This window comes from Hemicordylus capensis, chromosome 3 (assembly GCF_027244095.1).
Source record: "Hemicordylus capensis ecotype Gifberg chromosome 3, rHemCap1.1.pri, whole genome shotgun sequence".
NCBI classification, from domain to species: Eukaryota; Metazoa; Chordata; class Lepidosauria; order Squamata; family Cordylidae; genus Hemicordylus; species Hemicordylus capensis.
In genome coordinates this window covers 148,990,738-149,017,493 of record NC_069659.1, presented here as the reverse complement: position 1 = coordinate 149,017,493, position 26,756 = coordinate 148,990,738, and the positions used below count along the sequence as shown (strand labels likewise).

Genomic DNA, 26,756 nt, shown 5'->3' with positions numbered 1-26,756 from the left:
CAAACCTCTCCCTCTAATGCTCTATGGCACAGTGGGTCATGGTTCCAAGGGAGTAGGAAATAAAAATGGGTATCTTCCCTCCCCGACCCCAACCAGCAAGGCCTAAATCTTCTGTTCTAGGCTGATTGGAAACCTGAAGAGGCACATTCTTCTTTTGAAAGCCTTGAAGAGGCACATTTAACTTTTTGTTGCAGGTCTCCCTCGGAATATCTAATATTGATGTATGGGAAATGAAGGATAGTTTGAAAAAAAGTAAGGAATCTTGCTAAATTAAACTGTTTTATGCTTGAATGATCTAAAATGGGTGGGGTTTTTTGGTAGGCTGTGGAAAGCAGATGCTTCTGCCTTTAATTTTTGTGTTCTGTAAAAATAGGATCTTCAAGATGAAAGTACTACTTTGCCATGAGTATAGTGTTGGTAGTATGACTGTGTATAGATCTCTAGCATTAATGTCTTATATACATGTAGTTAAATTTTTTATGATAAATGAAGAACAGACTAACACTAATTGGAAGGGAACAAAAGAAGTTATAGCGTAAAGCAGTGAATGAGGGATAATTTTATTTGGCATTTTTTACACAGCAGGGAATCTATAGCCTTGGAATGTAATGAACTATAAATGACTAGAAAAATCCCATGGGAAAGTAATTACAGGAATTTAGTTGAGTAAAAGATTATTAGTGTTTACTTCAATGAAAGTTCATTCTGGTCACATCTGTCACATGTGTCAGGTGTGTGTGTAAAATAACTTATACATAATATAGAATTTTACACACATGTGAATATGCACTCTCTTTTTAAAACAAAATCCAAATCTTGGCTTGTGGATTGTACAGAAGAACATAATTCTTTAATGATTTTTCATGTTTCTCCCTTTTACTAAGGAAAAATGTGCAAGTGAATTTTTAAAGCAATGTAAGTGGAGAGGCTTGCTTCCTCTTCCCACCCACACCAGTTTTGTTCAACTCAATAGTCTCATTCAAATGTTAATTTTAAGGATGTTGTACTTGAGTACACTGTCCAAAACGGGAGCGGAAGTCCCACCCTGCCTCCACTGTCTGACATTCTTCCTTACTCCCTCTCCCAGGGTGCTCATGCTTACAGAGGCTTACAGCCTTTGTCTGAAGAGGCAAAGGCCATAAGCATGATGGTGGGTGCTTACGTGATTGGGAGACTTGGATGCCTGCATCTCGCCATCACACTTACAGCCTTCGTAAGTGTGAGCACCCTAGGACAAGGAGTGAGGAGGAATGACGGACAGCAGAGGCAGGGCGGGACATCTATTTCCATTTGGTATGGTGTGGAGTACACCATCCTTAAAATTAACATCTGAATGAAACTATTCTTGTTGCAATTTGTGGAATTTTATTGCTGAGCTTTTTCTAGTTTGTATCTGAGTGCACTACTCAAGTATTACATAGTGTACATAAGTACTACATCCATGTAAACTATGTAGTTTAAATAATCATCATCATCGTTCTGTGCAGTTCCATGCATGGGAATTTGCCTGTGTTTGCCTACAAATGGAATTTTCTAGAAACTTTTGTTAGCCATTTAGTTTTCATTTTTGATGAGAGGAAATGAAATAGAAATTATCCTATTGAGATCTTCTAGAAAGCTCTGGAAGATTGGAACATTGTCTCTTTTGCTCTCCCTCACGTATAGTGGTCACAGGTCTTGGGGGAAATTCCTTCCGATTCCTTCTCGAGCTATATCTAGAGCAGACATCTGTTTGGGCAGTGGCTCATCCACCTCTTTCACGATTCAAGCAGAGCTCTGGTCCACTGGATTCTTCTCAACCAGTTGCTCTGTTTCATAAACAAATGTGCTTAATGGTCCCCACCATTAAGCATAATCAAATAGCAACATACTATTTGATTTCAAATAGCAGGTTCTAATGTGCTCCTACAGTTGTGATTAGGGATGTGCATGAACCTGTTTGGAAGCCCTTTTATGGGCCTCCGAACAGGTTCAAAAGACCGGCAGTTCGGTTGGTTCAAAGGCGGGGTGTAAGGACTGGGGAGAGTGCACTTATCCCCTTCCCTGTCGGTGCTCTCTTTAAAAACAGTCTAGCGGGGTAGCAGCGTACCTCCCTTCCGCTCCGTTGCCTCTTCAGACCGGAAGTGCTAGGTGCATGGGTGCATGTGCACGTTTGGTGCATGCATGCACATGTCGTGCCTGCTTGCGCATGAGCCCGACGTGTGCACGTGTGCCAGGTACTTCCGGTCTGAGGAGGCAACTGGTCGGCAGGGAGGCATGCTGCTGCCCCGCCAGACTGTTTTTAAAGAGAGTGCTGGTGGGGGAAACATGGCGTGGGGCAAAGTGCACCCTCCCCAGTCCGTAGTTACCCCCCCACCTTCGAACTGGCAGGCACCAGTTCCGTGCATGCCACTTGTGATTCCACAAATCCCTCCCACCCCACCCCCCAGTGTGCCATTCTTAGTACAGTTAACTCACCTACAACTGTCACATTGTCTCTGATTTAGGTAGCATTGCCCAAACCACATGGACAAGGGCATGTTCTGCTCTCCAAAAGTGAATGCCATGCAAACCACCGACATGTCCAACCATGTTTGAAGAGAGCATTGTGGCCTTCACTCAGTAAAAGGGAAGTAGTAGTCACATTATTTTATATTCAGTCTCTCACAATACAAATCTTTTCCTTCACTTTTTGACACATCTCAAAGCAGAGGTGTTCATGGACAATATTCTCATAAAGTTTTACCTCAATAAGTGGAGGAAATTCAGTTTCATTCTCCACTGGGATGATATGTCTCATCACTATTCATGGAGCAGAATATCCATCACTTCAGCAGATTCCCTCAGTTGGGCCCTGGCCCTGGGCCTGGGTGAGTGGGGTCGCCCTGGCCCTGGGCCTGGGTGAGTGGGGACACCCTGGCCCTGGCCCTGGCCCTGGGTGAGTGGGGAAGCCCCCACGCCTGTTGGGGCCTGGGACGGGAGTGAAACAGGCATCGGGGCTTTCCTGTTCGCCCCACCGGGAGCAGGAATGGCGGCGGAGGGGTCCTTTTTGGCTGCCTGCTGTGGTTCTGTGCAAGTGTGGGGGATGCGGGAGGAATGGAGGGGGGAGGGCAAGAGAGCGTGTGGCTGGAGGGAGTGGGGGGAGAGAGGAAAGACCTGGCAGGAGGGAGAGGGAGCAGAGAGGGAAACAGCCGGCCCCAAGGAGCACAGATGCTCTGTGCGGGGTCGGCTAGTAACAACTATAAAAGACTATAAAAATCGGAAGTAGAAGTAAAATTTAGAGTAAAACTGTCTAGTACAAAAAGCAAGACTGCAAACTAAGTGGTAGGGATGTGCACAAAACCGGTTTGCCCTGTTCAGTTCGAATTCGAACCAGCATTGAACTGGGGTGGGCAGGTTCAGTTTTGGTTTTGCTTGAACCCCGCTTTGGTTCAGTTCGAATTTGAACCAAACTTGAACCGGTTCTAAAATGTTCTACATAGGGTATAATGGGGATTTGAACTGGCCCATTATACCCTATGTAGAGCACCTAGGGACACAAAAGTGGGGACACAAACCCCAAGGCAATCAAACACTTCTCTGATTATTGGTGAATTTTTGAAGTATTCAATTTCCCATAAGGAATAATGGGAATTTGAGGCTGTCCCAACCCCCCTTTGGGGTGTGCCAGGGCACCCCAAAGTGGGTCTGGGGGCATGGCAGGTATGGGCTCAACTCTCCCCACAGACCCCCAAGTTCCTAGGATTTATTGTTCTCTATTAAGTACCTAACTGTGAACTCTGAGTTCAGAGTTCACAGCAATAAAGTAAATAGGGTTATAGTAAGTGTAGTATATAGTATAGTGTTCCATGAATGAAATAGAAAACAACCTACAAAAAAAGAGAGACAACAACCTGCAAGAGAAAACACAAAATATTCCTCCCCATACCCAAATGCAAAATAAGGAGGCCCTATTAAAAACCCACTAGGAGGAAAAGGGGACAACAAAAAGTCAGAGCAACTCACCCCTCTTCTTCCAGTATCTTCTGCCCCACACACTGGTCGAAGGAAGCCAGGACAAAAAAGAGACCAGTGGCAGCAGAGGCTGGCACACAGCACAGGGCGGCACAGGTGGGCATAGCTGGGGGTAAAGGGGAAGGCAGAATGAGAAGCTTTCCAGTGACTCACCCACCCAAATTAACAACTTAAAATAAGAACTTGGAAAATAAATTAAAAAGCTGGCTGGTGGTAAGGCTGTGTGGTAAGGCTGTGTGGGAATGGGGGGAGGGAAGGGAAGGGATCGCTGGCAGGCAGCCACCAAAAGAGGTGGGGGGAGAGAAAGAGAGGGCCAGGGATGAATAAGCACAGGAGAAAAAACACAAACACCACACACATTGGGAGGTTTAGAGTTTAAAGGGACTGGGACAGAGAGAGAGAAAAGGGGAACTTGGCAAAGAGGCACATTTTAACGTGGTAATTCTCTTTTATTTAGCAGAGGGGGAGTAACTGGCCCTATCCACCCCCAGCACAGTATCTCCAGTGACTGTTGCTGGTGTCTGTCTTATGTTTCTTTTTAGATTGTAAGCCCTTTGGAGACAGGAATCTGTCTTATCTTCTTATTTATTGATTATTTCTCTGTGTAAACTGCCCTGAGCTATTTTTGGAGGGGCGGTATAGAAATCAAATCAAATAAAATAAATAAAATAAAAATAAAAAGAGCGATGGAGGGATGCAGTGCAATGCATGTAGGGTGGTGGGAATGGGCCAGGCCAGGCCCCAGATAGACCTGGCCAGGCCTCAGATAGGTTCTGGCCAAACAAACTTAGGAGAACAGACTGCAAGGAAAAAATAAAGACAGAAGGTTAGAAATCTAAGCAAAAAGAACAGAAGGAGAGATCGAGGGAGGGAGGGATGCAGAGCAATGCAGGTGGTGTGGGAGGGAGGGATGCCCTGCCCAAACAAAGGACTGAGAGAGAGAGACAGGGAAAAACAGCAGGCAGGGGCATATCTAGGGTAGGGCAGGCTCTTTCTCTCATTTTAACTGTCTTTCTGAAATACTAGAATATATTCCAAGCAGTGACACAGTTTACTCTGCATATCCTTTAATTATTTTCAGAGTATCTGGGAAAAGTCAAATTCTCCATTTGTTTTTAAAACTTATGTAATAGTGATGCTACAATGCATAGTAGAAAATTAGACAGGCACTTCTGTTTAGTTTCCCAAGGCTACGTCCACTGCTAAATAATTTTTGAAATATTATGAGATTAACGAGCTTCACTTGTATTTTTGAGCTGATACTATGGTAAAGTTATCTGAAAGATGAGTGTCAGATGTTTGGACAGGGGGCACAATTTCAGTGCTTGCCCTAGGCTCTATTTTCCCTAGATATGCCTCTGGCAGCAGGAAAAAAACACAGACTAGGAAAAGGTTTAAAAAGGATAGGGCACAGGCAGGCAGAAAGAGAAGGCAAGGGAACCTAGGGGATGGGAGGATCTGGGATCAAAAAGCACAGCTCTGCAAGGCAGCAGATTCATCAGCAGCTAGAGAGCAGCACATGCCAGCCAGAGCCAAGTAGCAACAGCAAACCAGAGAATTTTCCAGGTCAGAGGCTTGCATATATTTATGATTTGCAACTCCCTTCTTTGGGAGCCCCTACCTTTGCACTCCCCACCCCCCAGCCAATACGGTGTCAGCTTTCAAACAGTGGCACAGTACACAGCCTACCAGAGGCCCAGACTCATCTGGCCAATCACAGCATCCATAGCTCGGACAATGAAAACAAGCAAAACCTAAAATGGAGCCTAAAGGCTTCGAACCAGTTTGAGCACGTTAGAAACGGCTCAAGCAGAACTGGGTCTCGATCCGTTTGAACTTGGACTGGCATTGTAAAACCAATGCCTGGTTCAGTTCGAGTTCAAACTGTTGAACTGAAGCTGTTCAAACTCGAACCGGTTTGCACATACCTACTAAGTGGCCCTTAATAGTCAAAGCTGTAGTGAACAGTAGTTAATAATGGTGAAAAGTGGGTACAAATGTTTAAAAGGTCATAAGGCATAAAAGAGAAAAGCCAAAATGCATTAAAAGGTTATATAAAAGGCATAAGGAAAGCATAAAAAGACATATAAAATCATACAAGGGCAACGATAAGCACAGAAAGGGCTTTGTCAATTTGAGTATCCCTTATCCAGACATCCGGAATGCTCCAAAATCCGGACACCATGCTGTAACAAAAACAAAATGCCTCAGCTCACTTTAAAAATGCAGTCAAGCCGCCTCGCTCAGGTCCAGGGCCGTCCCGCCGCCTCCCTCACGGCCAGGCCGGGCTGTCCTGCTGGCGCCTCCCGCCTCCTCCACTCGCCTCTTCAGCTGTCCACCTCCTCGCCGCTGCCATTATTTCTCGCCGCTGGAACTGTCGTGAGCTCTTGCGAGAGTTCCTCCTCACATTCCAGAACCCTGTCTATCAGAATTATATGCCTGTATATAGAAGATTCCCAAATGTGGAAAAGCCTGAAATCCAGAACACTGCTGGTCCCAAGATGTCTGGATAAGGGGTACTCGACCTGTAACGGTAGAATTAAGGTGAATGAATATCCCTGTAATACAAGCACTGAAGGAGGATGTGTTCTGTTGTTTCCACTTGCCCAGAGGTGCAAGGGCATTGACGTTCTGAGAGTGAGATCTTCCTATATCATTCCTCCAGCACGGCTGAGGGGAGGATGTGGCGTCGTGTCAGCGTGAAAGCCCTCTTGTGCTTTGGGACTTCCAGTTGTGTAAGGTATGCCAGGCAAAATACCAGAGTGGTTCTCTGATGAGCAAATTCGGGGCCCTGCCTATATCAGATTGGCGCTCTATGTCTGTAATGCTGTTTGAGGAAAGCCTTCGCCTGATTGTAGCCTATGTTAACTAGACGAGGGGGGATAGGCCCAGAGATACTATTTTAGTTATGGTTGACCGTTTCCAGCTGGATTGGAAGTCATCGCTCAAGGTTAGGGGGCAAAAGGTTGTTTTGTAATTTTGTACTTCTCAAAGGATGACAGTAGCATTAGCAGTATGTGTTCCTTCCCCACGTTCTAATGAATTGGGTCTTTGAGGTTTACTTGTCTAATGTATAGACAGAACACCATTCCACTCAACACTATTATTGTTGGTTTACGAAGGCAGTCTCCCATTTTAAAGAGAGATAAGGTGCTTCCTCTCTTAGTCCAGCCTTCTCACCTTCCATCAGGTCTATGACTGCTTCTCGTGCATTCGCCAAAAGGGTATCATTGCTGCCATCTGTAGTGCAGTTATCTGGTGTGTGCTCTTTAATGTTCAGTGAGTGTGAAGGAGCCAATGTTCCTAGCTTCTAGAAGACCTTATTTGTGGTCTCTCTCTCTCTCAGGCATATCCGTCACTAATCCCATGTGTGGCAGCTCTTGTGAGAGTTCGCGAGCAACTGCTGGATAGTGACGGGGATGAGCGGGAGGGAAGAAAGTGGTGGTGGCGGCGGCCCCGGCAGCCATGCCAGGGCCTAGCGGGGTGGGGGAGAGGATGGTGGCAAATAGCGGCAGTGGGTGGCTGGCCAGCTGGCTGGGTGGTGGGCAGGCAGAGAAAATTGCAGAGAAAACAACGGTGGTGGGGGCAGGGGGGGAAGCGACGGCAAAGGCTGGGTGGGCGAAACAGTGCAGGCAAGATGGGGGGAAGCAGCAGTGAACTAGAGGTGCAGATGCTCTGCGCCCGGCCCAGCTAGTATTCTTTAATGTGTGTCTGCACAGAATACTCTTGAAGAGCAACTGTTGCAGGTAAGCAGGTCTGTGTGTTATACTGCTGCTGATAAACTCTCTGCTGTGGCAATTTATCTTTGTGACTGTTGCATATGCCAAAAGTTATTCAAGTGTGTTTTGTGTTTGAGCCCATAACATTGGCATAGTTACTGGATAGAGTCCTTGGACTTGGCTGAGTAAACCTGGATTGAAGTCATGAAGCTCACCTAGCTCTCCTCACAGGTTGTAGCAAGGATAGCTGGACAAATATCATATATTCCCCCCTCAACTCCATTTGAGAAACGATGGGATACAAATTTGTTGAAATCGTGTTTTTAAAAAACAACCTTGGAGTCCTATTTTAAAATACTCGTACTTATCCTTGGTAGCAGCTGTTGGTGGAAACTCTTTGGTTCCTTCCAAGTCTTGTTTGTTGGCTCCCAGTGCAATTTTTTAAAAGGGAAGCTTTAATAGATAATGTTTTGACAACCAGCCCTGGCAATAGCTAGAACGTGGAAGTAGGAGCAGAATGTACTGTCTAGACTAAATTGCGCGCGTGCTACAGGCTTATTGAAGCCTTTTGCAGCGTAGTCGGCAGCAGCAGCAAAACATAAGAAGGGGCAGCAGGGAGGTATCCTGCCACCCAATTATTAAAAGAACTACAGGCGCCGGAGGGGGAAAGCGGCGGGAGGGGGTAAGTAATCCCCCCGCTCTTAAAGGAACCCCCCGCCCAATCACCCGAATCCCGAACCGCCCATCTCCGGACTGGTCCGGAGGCCTGTAGAATGGCCTCCGGAATGGTCCAGGCTCATCACTACTGGCATCCCTAGGGAACTGGCAGTAGCCAAGCCAGCATCCCACAAGGAGGATGCCCAACCCCTGTTCTTCCGTTGACCTCCATATATGCTCAGCGGCCATTTGAGTGGTCAGCATGGCAAAAACGTGCTGTGCCGACCACTCAGATGGCTGTTGTGCATGCGCATAGGCCAGCTGAGAGGTGGGGCGGGGCGGGCCTTCCCTGTGGGATGCTGGGCTGGCTGCAGACAGTTCTCTAGTGATGCTGGGTCATGGCAGCAGGTAGGTTCAGCGGTTTTAGTTGTATTCCACCACCCTCACTGCCCCCCCCCAAAAAACAACAACAACCCACCAGGCCTCACTAGCTGCTGCTGTTGCTAACTTTTGTGATTTTACCATGCTCAGCCATAGACTTAAGTAACACATGCACACACTGTAATATACTGCAACATTTTCTTGTGGGTTCATACTTACAGTTAATATTTCTTTCTTACCTTGAGGACTCTTTTGTTCAGCTTTGTTTGTCCCTTTAAAAAAATTGATTGATTGAGAGAATAGTTCTATTCAGCCAGCCAGAATTATCATGCTAAGCATAGGAGAGCCGAAGCGCTGCCCGCTCCGCTTAGTTTGAACCTTTTCTTCCTCCCCTCACACTGTCTTGCATGTAACAGATCTAGTAATTCCTTTCATAGCACAAAATGCATATTTTAAGCACATTCAGTGATAAGTTCTCATTCTAATGAATGAGGGAGCTTCAATGGGAAACTTCTGAGCTGGGAAACTCTGCTTATGTTGAGGTGTCATGTTGTAATCTCTCTTGGATGGACCATAAACAGTAGTCATAACAGCAGTTTGGATTAAATAATATGATGAGAAGTGATTGACTAGAAGGTTCCAGCTCTCATTGTGATCACTACAGAAAAGAACACTTTGTTTTCTTTTTTCTTTTTGGATATTGTATTTTATCTGAAGTTGTTCCTCGGGAAAGTTCATGAATTGACCTTGGGGGTTGTGTGCTCACTTCATCATTGTGTGCTCACTTCATCATCCCTGCCCAGCTGTGAACACCACAGGGAGAGGTGAGATGACTTAATGGAGATCCCACAGTTATTTGAACAGTGGTTTTATCTCCCAGGTTCAGGATAGACCCTGTATTCAAATGATGATGGGGGGTCACTGTTTTTTGTTTCTCCCTGCAATTATGGGAGTGGGCAATAAGCATGTGAACTCAGGGCTCACTATTGATCTCTCTCCTAGGGACAATTGTTAGGGGAAAATAATACCTAAACAGGATGTTTTTTGACTTGTGGGATATCTGTATTGAATTGTATGCAGAGATGCATAAGATAAATGTTGGATAGTATGCTTTGTATTCTCCAATGCTACCTCAGCTTCTCCCTTTTTAATCTTCCCCCCAACTCCTCCCTTCATTTTGGCTACAGGTTTTAATTTCTTGGTCTTGTTAAGCATCTGAAAATGATCTGTGGATCACAGCTAATTCCTGAGCTTACCCAGGGATTCCTTCTGACTTCTGAAGTATGTGCACTGTACATGTATACCATCCTGTTTCCCACCGGAATGGGACTGTGTCTGTTACCCTGGTGAATGCCTTTTGTTTTTTATCTTATCTCCTCACTACATTAGTTATCCCTCCCCCTAATAATTAAGTTGTGCTTATCCATATTAAGAGTGAGGAAAGCCCGACTTCCCCCTTAAAGGGCATATTGTATGTCTTCAGGTAAGCTTACAAAATGTTGAGCAACTTGACACTGAGTTCTTAGCAGACATCTTATTAAGCCTGTGCATATGCTGCCTCTGATTAGTGCAGTGCTTTCCTGTTGTGTCATATTAGTGATGAAAATGACTACAGTACTTTGATTTTTGACGGAAAATATATTGGGCATGGCATATAGAAGCAGAGTAAACAATAAGCTGTCTAGGAAGCAGTTAGCATTATTATAGCTCATTGGTGTTCTAAAATACTTTGAACAGTGTGATAGCCATCCTGGGTGGAGTACATCTCTCGCCAGCCTCAGTTCCAGCAAAACCCCATGGTTGGCAAATTTGTGGATGGCAAGGCATTAAAGTTGTTAGGGAACAGGGAGTTAGGGAACTGCGACCGCAAAAACACTGACAAATTAAAGGAAAAAATGCTTTAAAAAACAACTAAAATCACCAAAAAATCCCTTAACATTGCCAAGAGTCACCAAGAAGAATGAGGAGATTGAACCTCTGAACCCGCCAAAATCACTAACCCCCTCACCCAAAACACTAAAAAACCTTGCCAATTGTGGATACTTGGATTGTGGTTGGCAAGTCCGGTCACAATATTTCAGTTGCATATACTTAAGAATGTGGTTCTTAAAACTATGTTGTTGACGAGGGATGACTGTATTGTAATTGAGTGAATGAAAGGACTTTCTGGATTTTCTATCTGGTTGACAAGCCAAAATCTGACTATGAGGCAGTCTTTTAAAACCTCAGGTGATCCCTCTCCCACCTCAAATTGTTGCTTTTAAAATATAAGCCTTGTTGTAATTTGGGATGACAATACTTGTTTGCAGCGTTCTGAATGCATATTTGTCCAAAGAAATAATCTGTGGCTTTCACCCTGTCCTGTCTCCTCCCATCTCTGCATACTTCTTGAAACTTAAGTATTTGACAGTTATGTTAAAACAAAAAGCCAATGGGAATTCATCAACCATCTTCTGAGCTGTATCTTATCATGGTGGCCTGCTGTTTGAAATATGACTCCTGGTGTGTATTGTCTTTCTAGCCCTAGGATTCAGTAATGAGATTGAGTGGTATCTTGTGTGAGCCCTCATGGATGATTGACAAAGAGGTGATGTGACTCATCATTTATCAAGATATTATCATGCCTACCCTTTATAATTTATCCCTGCTGTCTGGGGAGGTGGTGAGGACAGCTATGACTTTGTGATGTCAAAGTAATTAGTGTTTGTTTTTGGTTTCCAGCTGAACAAACTGGAAGCTAATGATCAGGTAAATTAAGATGGAATGCATTAGTATAGGCAAAGGTGAGAGGACCTCTGGGAAGAGCTTATCAAAATTTCATGGGTGGCTTTTAATTTTTTTTTTATTGTGGTGTCTTCTAATTGTTCACTTGTATTAATTTGCTCTTAATAGCATCTAAAGTAAACTGTTCAGAGAGCCTTGTTATGTAAAAGCTTATAGATTTGGTAAATAAATAAAAGATGCCTTGTTTCACTAGCTAATTGAATGCTGAATTACAAATATATGTTTTTCTCTCCTCCTCCCCGCTCCCTTCCTTCCTATTTTTATATATTGTAGCAGAGGGTGGTGAGAATACTCTCTACTGTAGCATTATGGTGGAAGAAATTGTGCCTACTAGAGACTTTCTTAAACAACAATATAAAGGCAGTCCTGCTGCAGCACTAATTTATTAGGGTGCCAGGTACTGCTTTTGTTAATGGTCTGTCTCATTTTGCATCAGTATAATTTTTATATATAATTTTATTTATTTATTATTTTTTAAAGATACATTTATTTTAGAATGTTTCTGTTCCATCATGTTTTGTTCCATAACAGTTACAGTGGTTGACATTCCAACTAATGAAGCAAGCATGCTTCGTGGAGGGAGCACTGAGAGCCTTGGTGCAACTTCCCTAGTCCCCCTGTGTGTGTGCCAGATCCCTTAAAGTTCAGAGTGCTCCCTCCCTGAACTTCAGAAGGGCTCTGCAAGGTTGGAAACATGTAACTGACCATCAGTGACATGTTACCAATCTTTCAGCACTGCTCAGAACTCCAAGGGCTTTGGCACAACAGTGTACATGCAAGGAGATTGGTGGAGTTGCATGTAGGCTCCTGGCGTATCCCTTCAATCCTGCAAAGCACACCCACTTCATTAATTAGAATGTCAGCCAGTGTCTCTTTATTTTTGAAACTTTGATCCAGTAGTCCGACTGTGCCTGAAAACTGCCAGCCAGTATTATAAGGTAGTCGCTTCTTTCTAAATCTGGAGAATGGGACCAACGAATGACGCAATTTCATAGTGTCTGTAAACAGATTATTCTCCCCCAACTATACATTAGGCTTAAAGGTGCATGCATAGAAACAGACAGTCATTCATTCACTCTCTATGTTGCAGAATATTCAGTTTCTTATCATTGAGGAAGAAGGACCAGTTATAGAATGTTAACAATCAGTGCAGCTATTTTGGAGATAGCACAGATCGTTTGGCATGGTTCCTAATATTTTACTTAGGGAATAGGGATATAGGAGCTAAGGAAGCAAGGCAGAACAAAATTTATCTATAACAAAACAAGCAGATCTGTATGTGCAATTTCATAGTGGTTCGGTGTAGGTGTAACACTACTAATTTCTGATCCAGGGTTAAAGTGATAACCTGTGGAATTGCTTGTTCGCTCTCCCAGCTTCTCTATTCCTGTACATGAATTCCTCCCATTGTCTACCTATCATACTTAACTACGGTTACATTTGGAATAGCAATAATGCAAAACTATGGTTAACAATAACCAGAGTTGATTCATAAAGATTCAAAACCAGTTTTCGGCCGCATTCACACATAACACATAACTGGAGTTTAAAGGGCCAGAAGTTTCCAAACCGTCATGTCTGAATGTGTGAAACTCTGGTTCAGCAATGCAAGTGACCTGAGGTTTTCCCAACGCTAGGGTTGTGAGTTTTGTCGTCCCAGCCTGAGGTTCAACTCAGCCTGCGTTACATCTGAATTCAGAACTCCAGGCTGCATTCCCTTCAGCTAGAGTTGAGGGAGGAAGCTCCTCCCTCTCTCCAGCTATGATTGGCTGTGCAGGCTGTCCTTCATGCAAGAAGGAAGCCTGCATAGTCAGTCCCCATCCTTTCTGTAGTCTCACTGACTGCAGGCTCCCTCCTCTCCATTATGTCTGAATTTGGACAGGTGAGCAGGGGTAGGATGGGGAGTGTGTTACGTGCAAATGTGGCCTTAGAGCTTGGGTTACGAATGACTGTTTCATTGACTGCACTGGCAGTAACCATGATTAAGTGTTGTAGAAGAAATTGATGCAAGGGGGAAAGTTTGGGGAAGCAAGTACTTGTGGTTTTGGGATGTGCAGTGTTATGTCTGCATAACAGTATACTGTGCCCAGCATAGTATAATGTTAATATGTTTCTCAAACATTCAGATGTGATATTGAATGATGAGTATTTTACAATAGAAAATGTTGTGAATAAACATGCTGATTCAAACAAAACTAAATATAGTTTTTAAGGAGACAGCTTTGTCTTCAATACTGTTACAATTTACTGTATTACATTTTAGTGGTAAATCCTTATACTAGCTTTGATTTTACATAAGCTATTGTATTGTATTCGGTTGTTTCCCCCCTATGGTATCTCTCCACCCCCACCCTTTTCTTTTTTTCTCTTTTTGGTGAGAATAAGTAGAATCCTGGCAGAAATTTGTCCAGACTAATATGGCTAATCAGTGACTTTATGTTTAATTGGGGAGCCTGCGGTATAGTAGCAGGAGGCTGAAGGGAATTATTTAGCATTAGCAATGGCTCGTCTGGGAGTTGTGCACTAATCAAGGAGCTTGTGTGTTAGCTGTGGGGATGATGTGAATTATGACGATTATGACATGTTAGCACATGTCTGTGGGAGAAGTGGACAGGCAACGAGTTAATCAAGAAGTATATTAAATAGCTCCCATGCTGGTTTCTTACTACCCTCTGTACTGCCTGTCAAGGTTTTGGATTTTAAGGGGGAAATGCCTTCCTTAGTCGATTTTGTATGTATGTGTATTACAGCATTAAACCCTTAAACCCATTTTGAGTGCCTCCCTTCTCTGAAGGCACGTTGCTAAAGGAAAATTGTGACCATTTCAGGGTTTGCTTTTAAGTGTTTTCTCTTTTAAGAGTCTATTGGCGTAACTAAAACAAACGGTTGCTGTCTCTAGCTGCTTTCTGCTACTTCTGAAAATGCAGTTATGAATTGCCTCTTTAAAATGGAAAGTAGTTCATGTGTTTCTGCAAGCTGTTTAATATTAAACACTTGGCAACTGCAGTCATATCAAAGCATTAAATCTTCTGCACTGTCAAATGCTCCAAACCTTGCAAAAAAGATCCCCCCCGCTCAGTGGTAGGTGGTCTGTTTGTGGGCCAGGTAAACCTATTCTGTGCCCAGCATGGGCAGAATCATGCATTTCATATTTGTCATGAAACTAGCAGTTAGAAATGTGCATGTTTCTAGGAAGTAGAACTAATAAACAGAGTTCACTTTTGAAGAAATTGAAACATTTCATAAATCCACAAGCAGACTGGATTATAGCTATAGGTAAACTTATCTTGGAGTTACTGTACAGATGAGCACACACAATTTTTTTATTATTGTATGCAGTGCCAAATTTATTAAAAACTTCCTACCAAACTGTGACCTTCATGTATTAACTTAATTAAAGCAGTATCATGGATGCTACTCAAAAGTGTTAACCTGTAGGAGGTTGTTATTGAAATCCATTATCTGTGGAGTCAGTATTAGTGGTCAGCAGCATCAGAAGTAAAACTGCAAGTAAGGCCCTCCCTTGGGTGCTGTGAGCCCAGCAGGTTAAACTGTCAAAGCTTCTTAAAGGGACTGATAGCTAAGCCCCCTGGAGTTATAGGTAAACCAATCATTTGCCATCAGCAGGGAATATGACTTTATTTAGCAGGCAGGGGAAAAAAATTAATTGCTTAGAGGGAAGAGGATTTAGTTGGAATCATCATGTGTGTAGTCCTAAAAATATGTTCAAAATGCCCCTGTTCCTTTCCATGTACATGCCTCTGCAAGTTTTTTTCTTTTCAGATTTTCTGCTTTCTTGGTTTGTTCTCTGGGAAATAAGGTTAATACAAGACCTTTACACATTGGCAGTCCTCTGGCATGCATTTGCATGGATCACACAGTATGAATAGGGCAATTCCAGATATTGACAGCATTTCCTTGGGGGGGGGGGGAAATGCTGCAGTGATTACAGGAATTGCTTCCGGCTGTATCTATGATTGCCTGGTCCACATATTTAAAACTACATACAAATATCTCTCTGAAGGCGGTTGGGTGGTTCACCTTTAGAAGAAAACTACTTGTCTGAGCAATGCCTTAAATTACAAAAAGGGAATAAACTAGAGAAAGCTGTTTACCTTTTGTGCATTTTTAACTCAGATGTTAGAAAGCAGCTATGGGACAAGAAGACAAAACAAAATTGTTTGCGTGAAAGACTAGACTGTAGTGCATAATATCTGGATTGTTTAGACTGGTCTTTCATTTTCCAAGTTCACCTTTAGAATATCTTGGGAAGCATTACTGCTTGTCATTTTAAAATACACTAAAGGCAGCTTCTTCTGCTATGCCTGGTACTTGGATATCGATATCGGGGTGGAAGGTTTATTTTTATTAATTTCTTTGTTTTATTTAATACATTTATATTTGAATACTGCCTATAACCAGGCCTCAAAAATAAATGTTTGTGGCTACCAATCAATATTGCTCCTTTCCCCATTTTAAATACTGATGAGAAGGGTCTGATTCTTTCCTGGTTGCATATATTTTAAAGGGAAGGGTAGCAGTGCGTGTGTGTGTATCTCTATCTCCTTTTTCTCTATCTCCACTCTTTGAAAATGATGCCATACAAGTGTATTTGGTAGTCAGGTATTATTTGTACCGGAAGAGTGGTGCTTTTCCTGATTGGTCAAAGCACTTAAAAACAGTAACTTAACTCAGTAATCTTTATAACAACTCTGTAAGCTAGATTGATATTACTGTATTATCCCCTTATTGCAGATGGAAGGTAGGTAGGGGTGTGTAAGTGAGGTGGGGGCGGATATTGAAACAACTAAAGGGTTCCTCAGTGCATAGAATACCAGGGGCTTAGCAAGGTTGGAGTGGGCCCAGAGACAACATTTTAAAATGCTGAAGCTCAGCTCACGAAGTAAAGAAATCTTAAATTAGGCTGTATAGTGGTAACAAAAAGCATAGTAAAATTTACACACACACACACACACACACACGTGCCACAATAGAACATCATCCTAAATTATTTTTATAAAGCTTTTGTAAATTGTGGACGATGCAAGTCATTTAATGGTACTAGAGAAAGACAGTTCTGGTAGTTCTGGTAGCTCTAGGTCTTAACACGCACATCACTTTCGGAGGATGAATACAACTGAAGGAAGCCCAGCAGGTGTGCGGCTGGGGGAGTCAGTCCTGTGACTTGCCCTCTGGAGGGCCCCCCAAGGCAGTGGCCCCCAGACAACTGTCTCCCCTTGCCCTATTATAGTTACACCCCTGTAGAATACTGTAAATGTAACTGACATATGCAAGTACTGAAAGAGGTTGGTACACATCTGATTCATGTCTTTAGTAAATGAAGAGAGTAATTTTTCAACTACAGATAGCCTGAAGTGATTGTTCTGTACCTGTAAGGAAAGTGAACTCTTTCACTTTGAGCCTGTGGCAGGTTGGTCCTGGGAGCCAGTCTGTGAAAACAATACTGAGCTAGATAGACCAGTGGCCTGACTCAGCATATGGCAGCTTCTGATGTTCCTCATTTTTTATTTTAATGATGGTAGTAATCTGCTATCACTGCCAACAGTCTGTCTGTCTGTCTGTCTCTGTCTCTGTCTCTCTCTCTCCTTCTAAAAACCAAGCAATTCTGTGCTGAAACAAGGACATCTCCTGAGGTTCCTAGTTTCATGTGGTTCAATAACTTTCATCACATTTGCTTGGTTCTTAAAAGTACAGATTTCCCCTTCTATTATTGTATCATTGGTGTTGGCTATAATCCATTGTTTTATAACTTCCCAAAATGGTTTACATAGTAAAAAGATTTAGAAGATGTTTTCCTGTCCCAAAGTTGCTCACAATTAAAAACAACAACACCAACAGCAGTTCTGGAAGAATTCTATGCAGATTGAACAGGGAGAGTTGCTCTTCCCTTCTTAAGTATAAGAAACCCATCATTTTAAAAGTTGCCTCCTTACCTTCATCAGAGGTGTGTAATAAGATATGAAAGAGTAAATAGTGTTTTGGTTTGGAGATTAGTATCAGTAATAAAAAAAGAATTGCAACTCAAAGAAAAACCTGGTGCTTGTAAGCAAGTGGAAGATTTTTGACCTGCAGTTTTTCAAAATTATTGATACCAGTCCTCAAATGAAAAGAAAGAAGCTCCTCTTCAGATAGATTCTTCCTTTAGTAGACTGTTGGGTTTGTGAGTCAGAAAATAGCCAATTTTGTTTGTGTTAAGCATGATTTTTTTTAGCTTCAATCCAAACAGTTATTCTGCTCCATACTCTTTGACGTCTCTGCTGCAGTTGATAGCTGATCCCTCTGCTCTTGCTTAACTCGCTTCATGTCAAAGATACCTGTGAGTCTGTCAACAGACTCGCTTCCTGTCTGTCAATATTGCTCCTTAAAAACACCCACAGGAAGAAACTTTCCTTCTGCTTTTCCTTTCTCATTTGGAGTCTGTTAGGGACCTGTTCTTAGCCCTGTCCAAACGCGCTCTTTCTCCTCGCGCTTGCTGTGGGTGACCTCATCAACTACCATGAGTTTTAGTCTCATGTTTGCTTCTCTCACAGAACTCCCTCCTCAGTCCAATCTTGCAGTTCCATTTGCTTGTCTGAGATTTCTGCTTGGATGTTCTCATCACTGTGTCAAAAACATTGTCAAGACTGAACTTCAAATCTTCCCGCGTTTTCTTCTCCCCATACCCTCTGTGTTCTTTGACCACATCACCATGTATACTGCTGATCAGGCTTCATCTTTGATTCTTCCATATTCATTTCGTGGCCAAGTCATTTTGCTTTCCCCTGTGCTGCAGAAAAATATAATCCTTCCTCCCTACTTTCTTGGAGAAATCTGTGATTCACTGAGTCTGTTCACACAAGCTTCCAAGCCCAATCTTTGCTGTACGTGTAAACTGCCAGGAGCTGCGTGGCTCCAGGTGGTGGTGCGGTGGCAAACCTGCTTAGAGAGCCTGCCACTTAGTCAGGGTTAAGGGCACAAGGGCACCCCTAACCGGTGCTAAATGTTCGTGTGTCAGTGCTGCGTGGCTCTGCACGGCACCCACACACCAGTAGGCTCCTGGATGGCATTGGGGAGATCCCCATAATGCAATACACACCTGTGCAGTGCATCATGGAAGTTCCAGGGGCCTCCTGGTCCCCAAACCTTCATGCTGCCACGAGCAGCTGGCAGCCATCTGGGTGGGCGATCTGCCGCCCAGCAATGGCAGGGAGATAGTCTGTGGGGGAAGGGGGTTAAGAATGTTGAGGCTCCCGCCCCTTGGCCCTTTTGAGCCCTTCCTCCTGATTGTGAGAAATGGCTCTCTCAGAAATCTCTGCTTTAACTACTACAACTCCATGTCTGTGGCCTCTTCTTGTCATGTACAGACTTTTCATTAGTGTTTCAAACTCTTTTTTAAAAACCAAAATAATGTACTTGTATGTTCTCTAGACTACAGCCCTATTCAACACTTGTGCAATCAGTGGTTAGTGTACCCAGTTGCAGATCTGGTACAGTTATTCACATGTTGTTTTGAATAAAGGTATAGTAGTACATTATCTATACCATGTATTTGAGGAACCTGTTCCCAGGTTCATGTTTAAAATGAACACTGGCAAAGTCACACAAAAGCATCCTAGAAATGCTCTTTTCTTTTTCTTTTTTAAAGTGGGATTTTTTAAAACAGTAGTAACATTCTATGTAGATGGCACTGACCTGAGGTTAACCCCTCACCCCATGGCTGTATTCTAGAGTGCAGATTTAGATGTGATGGTCACAGTAGCATGGTGCTGATTTGTAAAAACATCTGTACTGTGCCACCTCCCTCTCCCCGCCCCCAACCCACCTTTTCTACAAAGCTTTTGGCATTTAAAAGAGCCACCGAATTGTGCAGCAAGGAAGCAACCTGCCTAGAGCACAGGAGGCTGCTGGTTTGAATCCCTGCTCATGTGTTTCCCAGCATATGGGAAACTCCTGTATTGGGCAGCAGCAATATAGGAAGATGCTGAAAGGCACCATCTCATGCTGTGCAGGAGGAGGCAATGGTAAACCCCTCCTGTATTCTACCAAAGAAAACCACAGGGCTCTGTGGGCACCAGGAGTCAAAATCAACTTGATTGCATACTTTAATTCAAATCCCAGCCACCTAATGGCTCAGCAGGGAAGCAACCTACCTACAGAGCAGGAGGCTGTTGGTTTGAATCCCCACTGGTGTGTTTCCCAGAATATGGGAAACTCCTATATCTGGCAGCAGCAATATAGGAAGGTGCTGAAAGGCATCATCTTATACTGCACAGGAGGAGGCAATGGTAAACCCCCTCCTGTATCTACCAAGAAAACCACATGGCTCTGGGGTCGCCAGGAGTTGACACCGACTCGAAAGCACAACTTTACCTTTCCTAGTTTATTCCCCAGCGGGGAAAAGCCTATTTAACTGCAGTTGTACATAGCCGTTCCCTGTTACTGTGTCTCTTTTTCTTCCCTTGCTATTCCTCTGAAATACAGATAGCTAGTTCCTTATGGCAAAGATCTGTCTGTCTGTTCTTTCTTGCTTATGTTACTATGTAAAGTGCTATATATGTGATGATAATTTTAAGCACAACCCTTATTTAACATGCTGTCTAAAAGATTTCGGTGCATCACATTTCAAGAACACTTGTGTTCTGGTAACTCATTCTCATTCCTAAGTGGTAACTTATTTCAGCACGTATAATTGCATGCTAACGTTTTTGGGAATTACGGCAGGTGGAAATATTGAAAGTGCATGATACATTTACAGGTGAAACTCGAAAAATTAGAATATCGTGCAAAAGTTCATTAACTTCAGTAATGCAAATTAAAAGGTGAAACTGATATATGAGATAGACGCATTACATGCAAAGCGAGATATCTCATATATCAGTTTCACCTTTTAATTTGCATTACTGAAATTAATGAACTTTTGCACGATATTCTAATTTTTCGAGTTTCACCTGTATGTACTAGTTAGTTTTTCCCAGTTCTTTCTCTACCCCACCCCCCACCCCGTCCCTGCCCCTGAGAATTTAACTTGTGGTGCATGTGGGAATTTAATGCTGCTATGCAATGACACTATCTAGGTTGATATTAAAGTTCTGCAGTATTTTATGTCTAAACATACACATACATATGTTTGTTTGTTTGTCTGCCTTGACAATAGTACCTCCTTCCTTAGTTAACTGCTGAAACAGTAGATTCAAAGATAATTTGCATTCAATTGATTTTTAATTCAAGATTTTGCCATGCCTTTGTGAGTGAGAAGCAACCTTACAAAGGATTTACTCATTACTTTCATTTTATGGGACAAACTAATTGTGGTTTGTCTTGCTGAGCGGTATTATGCTCTTTGGGTCAATTGAGTGAATCCACTTTACATTGGAACATCATTCATTGCTCTGTAATATTGATTTGAACTAAAAAGGATGACTAGTTTGATTAGCTTCCTCTGTCTAAAATACTCAAGATTCCAGCTCTTGTTCAAATTAGGCTAACTGTATAATACGTTAAGCAACAATGCACTAGATTTTGGGAAATGATCTGAGATGTGAAAGTTGAAGAAGAAGTGACTGCCATGGAGTGTTACTGTGACCTCCAGGGACAACAGAATCTGTGCCTTAAGACCTAAGAATATAAAGAGTTGACTCTGCATAACTGGGGCAGTGGGTGATCCCAGGCTCTCGCATCTCCTCTGGGATTGGTGTGCTGTGTTTTTTGTTTGCTTTTAATTAGACATTTACATTCAAGTAAGTGGTATCTGCCAAATGGAAAACATCCTTGGCTGTTTAAAAGGGTATGGGGGGGTGTCTTAAAAGGACCTTATGAAAACAGTGCAGGTGGGTGGTTCTGTAATGTGAAATAGGCAGCTTGTCAGATTCTGTTTTTCTGCAGTGACTTGGTATGATTGTTTGTGTGCTTTAGGAGTCGGTAGTATCCTACATTTCCCACAGCCTACGATGGGACTCTTTTTGCAAAATGGTTGGATTTCCAGAGCTTTTAATAAGACAGTATTAGAAGCAGTGCTTAACCCCATTTCTTCCTGGGATCAAGACAGTAAGTTTCATTAAAAAGCAATATAAGAAAAACAATATGCCCTTTTCTGCAATAATATTGATGCTGATGGGCATGGCTATGGCCATCAGACCTATAGGCCTGCTTACCTTCCAGCTCTCTGCTGCTGCCAGGCAAAACCATTCCAGTGCACAGAGAGTTTTTATGTATTGCAGCATGTACTAGAATGGCACTATCTCATATTTGTTTTTTGGCTCACATACTTATAAGGCTGACCATTCTGCTTTCAACTGCAGGTCTAACACTACCGGTAGTACCTTTATGGAATTTTTGTTTCCCTTCTTTCTCCCTCCACACCTAAATCTTTTTTTCCCCTTGGGGAGGGAGAGGGAGAGAGAGAGAGAGGGCGAGCACCATTTTAAAAAACAAATACTCCCCCCAAAGATGATTTTGCTATTGCTGCTTCTCTGTGGTATACGAGTGAGATATTTATGAAATAAGCACTTATTGTATGACAACCTGTTAATGGCCTCCAAACATAGTTGATAACCTCTCTTGCAAGTATTTTTCATGAGCGCTTTGATGAGCTCACTCCTGCCTACCTTTCAGAAATTTAGATGTACTTCCTTATGCAGTGGCCTATGGCTGAGCGTAATAAACATTGATTGATTGATCTTGGGTTTGTAGGTGATCTTCTTTCGCCTTCAGCATCAGTTGTTAGGTTTTGGGAGCCATATTTTTCGCTATGTGCCCCACTGGCCGCTGAGGTCACTTGAGGAGGTCCGTCTCCAGTTGCCGCCAACTCGTTTGGTGGCTACACGGAGATGGGCCTTCTCAGCTGCTGCCCCAAGATTGTGGAATGCGCTCCCTACTATGATACGAGTCTCCCCATCTCTGGCAATTTTTAAGAAACTTCTGAAAACACAGCTCTTCAACCAAGCGTTCTCTCTTCAACCAAGCATTCTCAGCTTTTTAAAACTTGTTTTTAAGTTGTTTTGGCTGTCTAATTGGTGGTTTATGATGTTTTAATTGTTAGTTATTATTTTATGCAGTTTTATAATTTCTGTTTTAATTGTTAATTGATTTTAATGGTGTTTTAATGTAAACCGCCCTGAGCCTTTTGGAAGGGTGGTATAATTTTTTTAAAATAATAAATAAATAATGTTAAAATAATAACAAGTTAAAGTGATAAATGGTAGAATTTTGCATATGATGGCATATCTTGCTTAGTAGGCAGTTGAATATAGGAGCTGGATATAGAAGGACCATTTTTTCAGCCATTTGTATACTTTACTATGAGCTCTTGGAACTGAGGACATCAACTTTTCCCTGTGTTTTAAATGCCTTTAAATTGAACATGGAATGATGTTTGTTGACAGCCTTGTCAAAAACACTTTTCTAGACCCATACTAATTTGGATTCAATCTTGGAGTTGTAGTCCAAGCAGGACTAAAACCTGAGCCTTTTGGAAGGGCGGTATAAAAGTTTAATCATCATCATCATCATCATCATCATCATCATCATCATCATCTACCACAAATTATGCAGTCGAGTTTCCTGCATTTGAGGAAATCGCAGGGGTCAGCACACCCGCAGTACAATGGATGAGCCTCGCCCTGGGAAAACCTCCTTCGTGATCAAGGTTGAAGAAAATGAAGATGTAAAAATATTATGGGACTTCCGACTACAAACAGACAAACATCTGCCACACAATACACCTTGAGAAGAAAGAAAAACAAGTGAAAATAATCGACATAGCAATACCAGGGGATAGCAGAATAGAAGAAAAAGAAATAGAAAAAATCAAAAAATACAAAGATCTACAAATTGAAATTGAAAGGCTGTGGCAAAAAAAGACCAAAATAATCCCAGTGGTAATTGGCGCCCTGGGTGCAGTCCCAAAAGACCTTGAAGAGCACCTCAACACCATAGGGGCCACAGAAATCACCATCAGCCAATTACAAAAAGCAGCTTTACTGGGAACAGCCTATATTTTGCGACGATATCTATAATAACCAACAGTATTGATGATAAAATTCAGCCATCCCAGGTCCTTGGGAAGGACTCGATGTCTGGATAAAACAAACCAGTCAATAACACCTGTCTGACTGTGTAAACAAGAAATAATAATTTAGTAGCCTAGGTACATAATCAATATCTACAGAGACAGGTGGATTGTGACACTTTTGGTAGTCCTCATCAGCTTTCTGATGAGGTGGATTCTGATGACTTTCTGGAGTGCTTGATTGGTCTTGGGGTTGGCAGTGGTTCTGTTCTGACAGCAGCATAGGAGGGTCATATTGAGTAATGACTGCTCTACTATGGGAGTTGTTCTGCAGGGATACCACAAAGTTCTGTTTTAGCCCCAATCCTAGAATAATCATCACCTGGTGACTTCTAGATTGGATTACTCTAATCTAGATTAATGTGCTCTATGGGCCTGCCTTCTTGACCTCGTTCTGAAGCTGCAAAACTGTTTTGTTCACCTTCTACTATCTGGTTAAAACTTTATTTACCAAAGGTTAAACTGATTGAGCTGCTGATATTCTTCCTGGTTTGTATTGCTTTCTTTTCTTTCTTTTTTTTTTTTGAGGGGAGGGGTTGGTTGATTTTTTCTGATATGGATTTTCTGGAAACATTTCCAGTGCTTTAAATTGATTTGGGAACTGGTTTAGCTTTTTTTTTTTTTTAGACTGCTAACTTGGCAAAGAGGCACCTTTTAGCATGGTGATTCTCTTTATTTAGCAGTGGGAGAGTAACTGGCCCTATCCACCCCCAGCACAGTACCTCCAGTGACTGTTGCTGGTGTCTGTCTTGTCTCTTTTTAGACTGTGAACCCTTTGGGGACAGGGAGTAATCTTATTCATGTATTTATTATTTCTCTGTGTAAACTGCCCTGAGCCATTTTTGAAAGGCGGTATAGGAATCGAATGAATGAATGAATTAAATAAACCACCCTGAGCCATTTTTGGAAGGACAGTATAGAAATCGAATTGATGATGATGATAGATTAAAAGAGCAAACTTAATTTTATATTTATCTCAAAATTTCTTTTTAGCAGCATCCCAAAGCAATTGGACTGAAATATTTGATTAGAATAAATAAAATCTTAATGTATCTTTGATTTGTAGATAATCAGATAAATGCAACTTTTTTGGTTTTAGCTTTCTACCTTTCCCTCCTCTACATTTACAAATGGTCATGTGTAAGCACTATATAACCCCTGCTAACTGGGCAAAGAGGCACCTTTTACCATGATGATTCTCTTTATTTAGCAGGAGGAGGGTAACTGGCCCTATCCACCCCCAGCACAGTACCTCCAGTGACTGTTGCTGGTGTCTGTCTTGTGTTTCTTTTTAGATTGTGAGCTCTTTGGGGACAGGGATCCATCTTTATTTATTTATTATTTCTCTGTGTAAACCGCCCTGAGCCATTTTTGGAAGGGCGGTATAGAAATCGAATTAATAATAATCATAATATAAACATGGATGGAAGAGGCCTCTTGTGCTGCAAGGAAATTCTCTATAGATATAAATATATGGGCTTCTTAGGAATAGTTACCTGAAAAGTAACTATTACGAAAATCTTAGTAAATGCCCAGTTTGACTGATATTGTATAACAGGAATGACCAACCTGAGATTCTGTAGCTGCTGTTGGACTACAACTCATCATCCCAAAGCCACAATGGCCAATAGCAGGAGTTATGGAAGTTGTAGTTCAACAGCAGTTGACAGACCTCCGGTTGCCAATCCTGTTGTATCTATTATAGATCTTTTCACAGAAAAATATGGACTAAAACTGTTTTAGTAGCCTAGGTAAAGTTGTGACGTCGAGCCATGTGGTTTTCTTTGGTAGAATACAGGAGGGGTTTACCATTGCCTTCTCCCGTGCAGTATGAGATGATGCCTTTCAGTATTTTCCTATATCGCTGCTGTCTGATATAGGTGTTTCCCATTGTCTGGGAAACATACCAGTGGGGATTTGAACCAGCAACCTCTTGCTCCCTAGGCAAGTTACTTCCCCGCTGTGTCATTAGGTGGCTGGTTTATTATCAATATCTACAGAGACAGGTCGATGGTGACCATTTTGTTAGTCCTCATCAGCTTATGGTGGTTTCTCGTGTCCTTCTGGACTGCTTGGCTGGTCTTGGGGTTGTGTTAGTGTAAGAAGATTCCCCACATATTGCACTCTTGGTGTCTGCATTTAATACTGAGGGTTTTCGTCTTGTACATCACATTGGGCAATTGTTATTAGAAAAGACAACTTTAAAATACTGTATCTGGAGAAAGGGTTCCACTATTTTTTTCTGCTATTCAGTGTTGCCCTGCTAATTGAGCAAAGAGACATCTTTTAAAGTGGCGATTCTCTTATATTTAGCAGGGGGAGAGCAACTGGCCATATCCAACCCCAGCACAGCATTCCTCCAGTGGCTGTTGCTGGTGTCTACCTTATATTTCTTTTTAGATTGTGAGCCCTTTGGGAACAGGGAATCATCTTATTTATGTACAAGTGAATTTTAGCCCGTTGAAAAACGGGCGCTAGTAATGCTTTCGGCCCCCGCCGCCGAACCTCCCAGCTGCCCGATCCCACCATTTCTACAGGAAAGAGGAGCTCGCCAGCAGAGCTCCTCTTTCTGCAAAGGCTCTTCTCAAACTGGCGCTTTGAGCGGAAAGGATGCCCTTAATTTGGCCCTTAGTAATTTGGCGGGGGGACGGGAATGGTGGGATCGGGCCCCAAGGTTCCCCCCCCACCCGGCTTTACTGGCGGCGCCAGGCCTCGGCGGCGGCTCCGCCGCTACCTCGGCCAGCTTCCCCGCCGCCTCTTCCCCCGGCGCCTCTCTCCTTTATTTGCGGTGGCCGCTTCTGGCCTCGCCGCCACCTCACCCGCACTCCCGCCGCCAGTTGCCCCGTCGCGGCCACCGCCACCTCTGGCCGTGGCCACGGCTGCGCAGCTGCCTCTCCCGCACTCTCCTCCTGGCGTAGGCGGCGGCCACTTCTCCTTCTCCCGGCCCCAACATGGCTGCCGGGTCCTGCCGTTCGTGCCTCCCTTGCCCTGTTCTGGGCATGCCCAGAACAGGCCAGGCACGAACGCACGCTTGGTGTCCGTCCACGGATGGACACCAAGCGTTTTATTAGAGAGGATTATTTATTTTTCTACGTAAACTACTTTGAGAATTTTGTTAAAGAGTGGTATATAAATATTCTTCTTCGTCGTCGTAG

The 26,756-nt window shown here is 42.9% G+C and overlaps 1 protein-coding gene, 1 long non-coding RNA gene and 1 pseudogene across 5 annotated transcripts in view; 1 reads left to right on the top strand and 2 right to left on the bottom strand.

Moving 5' to 3' along the window:
• Positions 1–26,756, top strand: part of PCCA (propionyl-CoA carboxylase subunit alpha) — a 335,273-nt gene that overhangs the window by 20,277 nt on the left and 288,240 nt on the right. The window lies entirely within an intron of this gene.
• LOC128350129 (uncharacterized) lies at positions 1,097–26,572 on the bottom strand. Its single transcript, XR_008319166.1, has 5 exons — positions 26,421–26,572; positions 8,990–9,022; positions 6,210–6,518; positions 3,985–4,099; positions 1,097–1,808 (listed from the first exon to the last, which is right to left on the bottom strand). It is a non-coding gene; the product is annotated as an uncharacterized LOC128350129 (long non-coding RNA).
• Positions 23,056–23,192, bottom strand: LOC128352634 (uncharacterized; annotated as a pseudogene).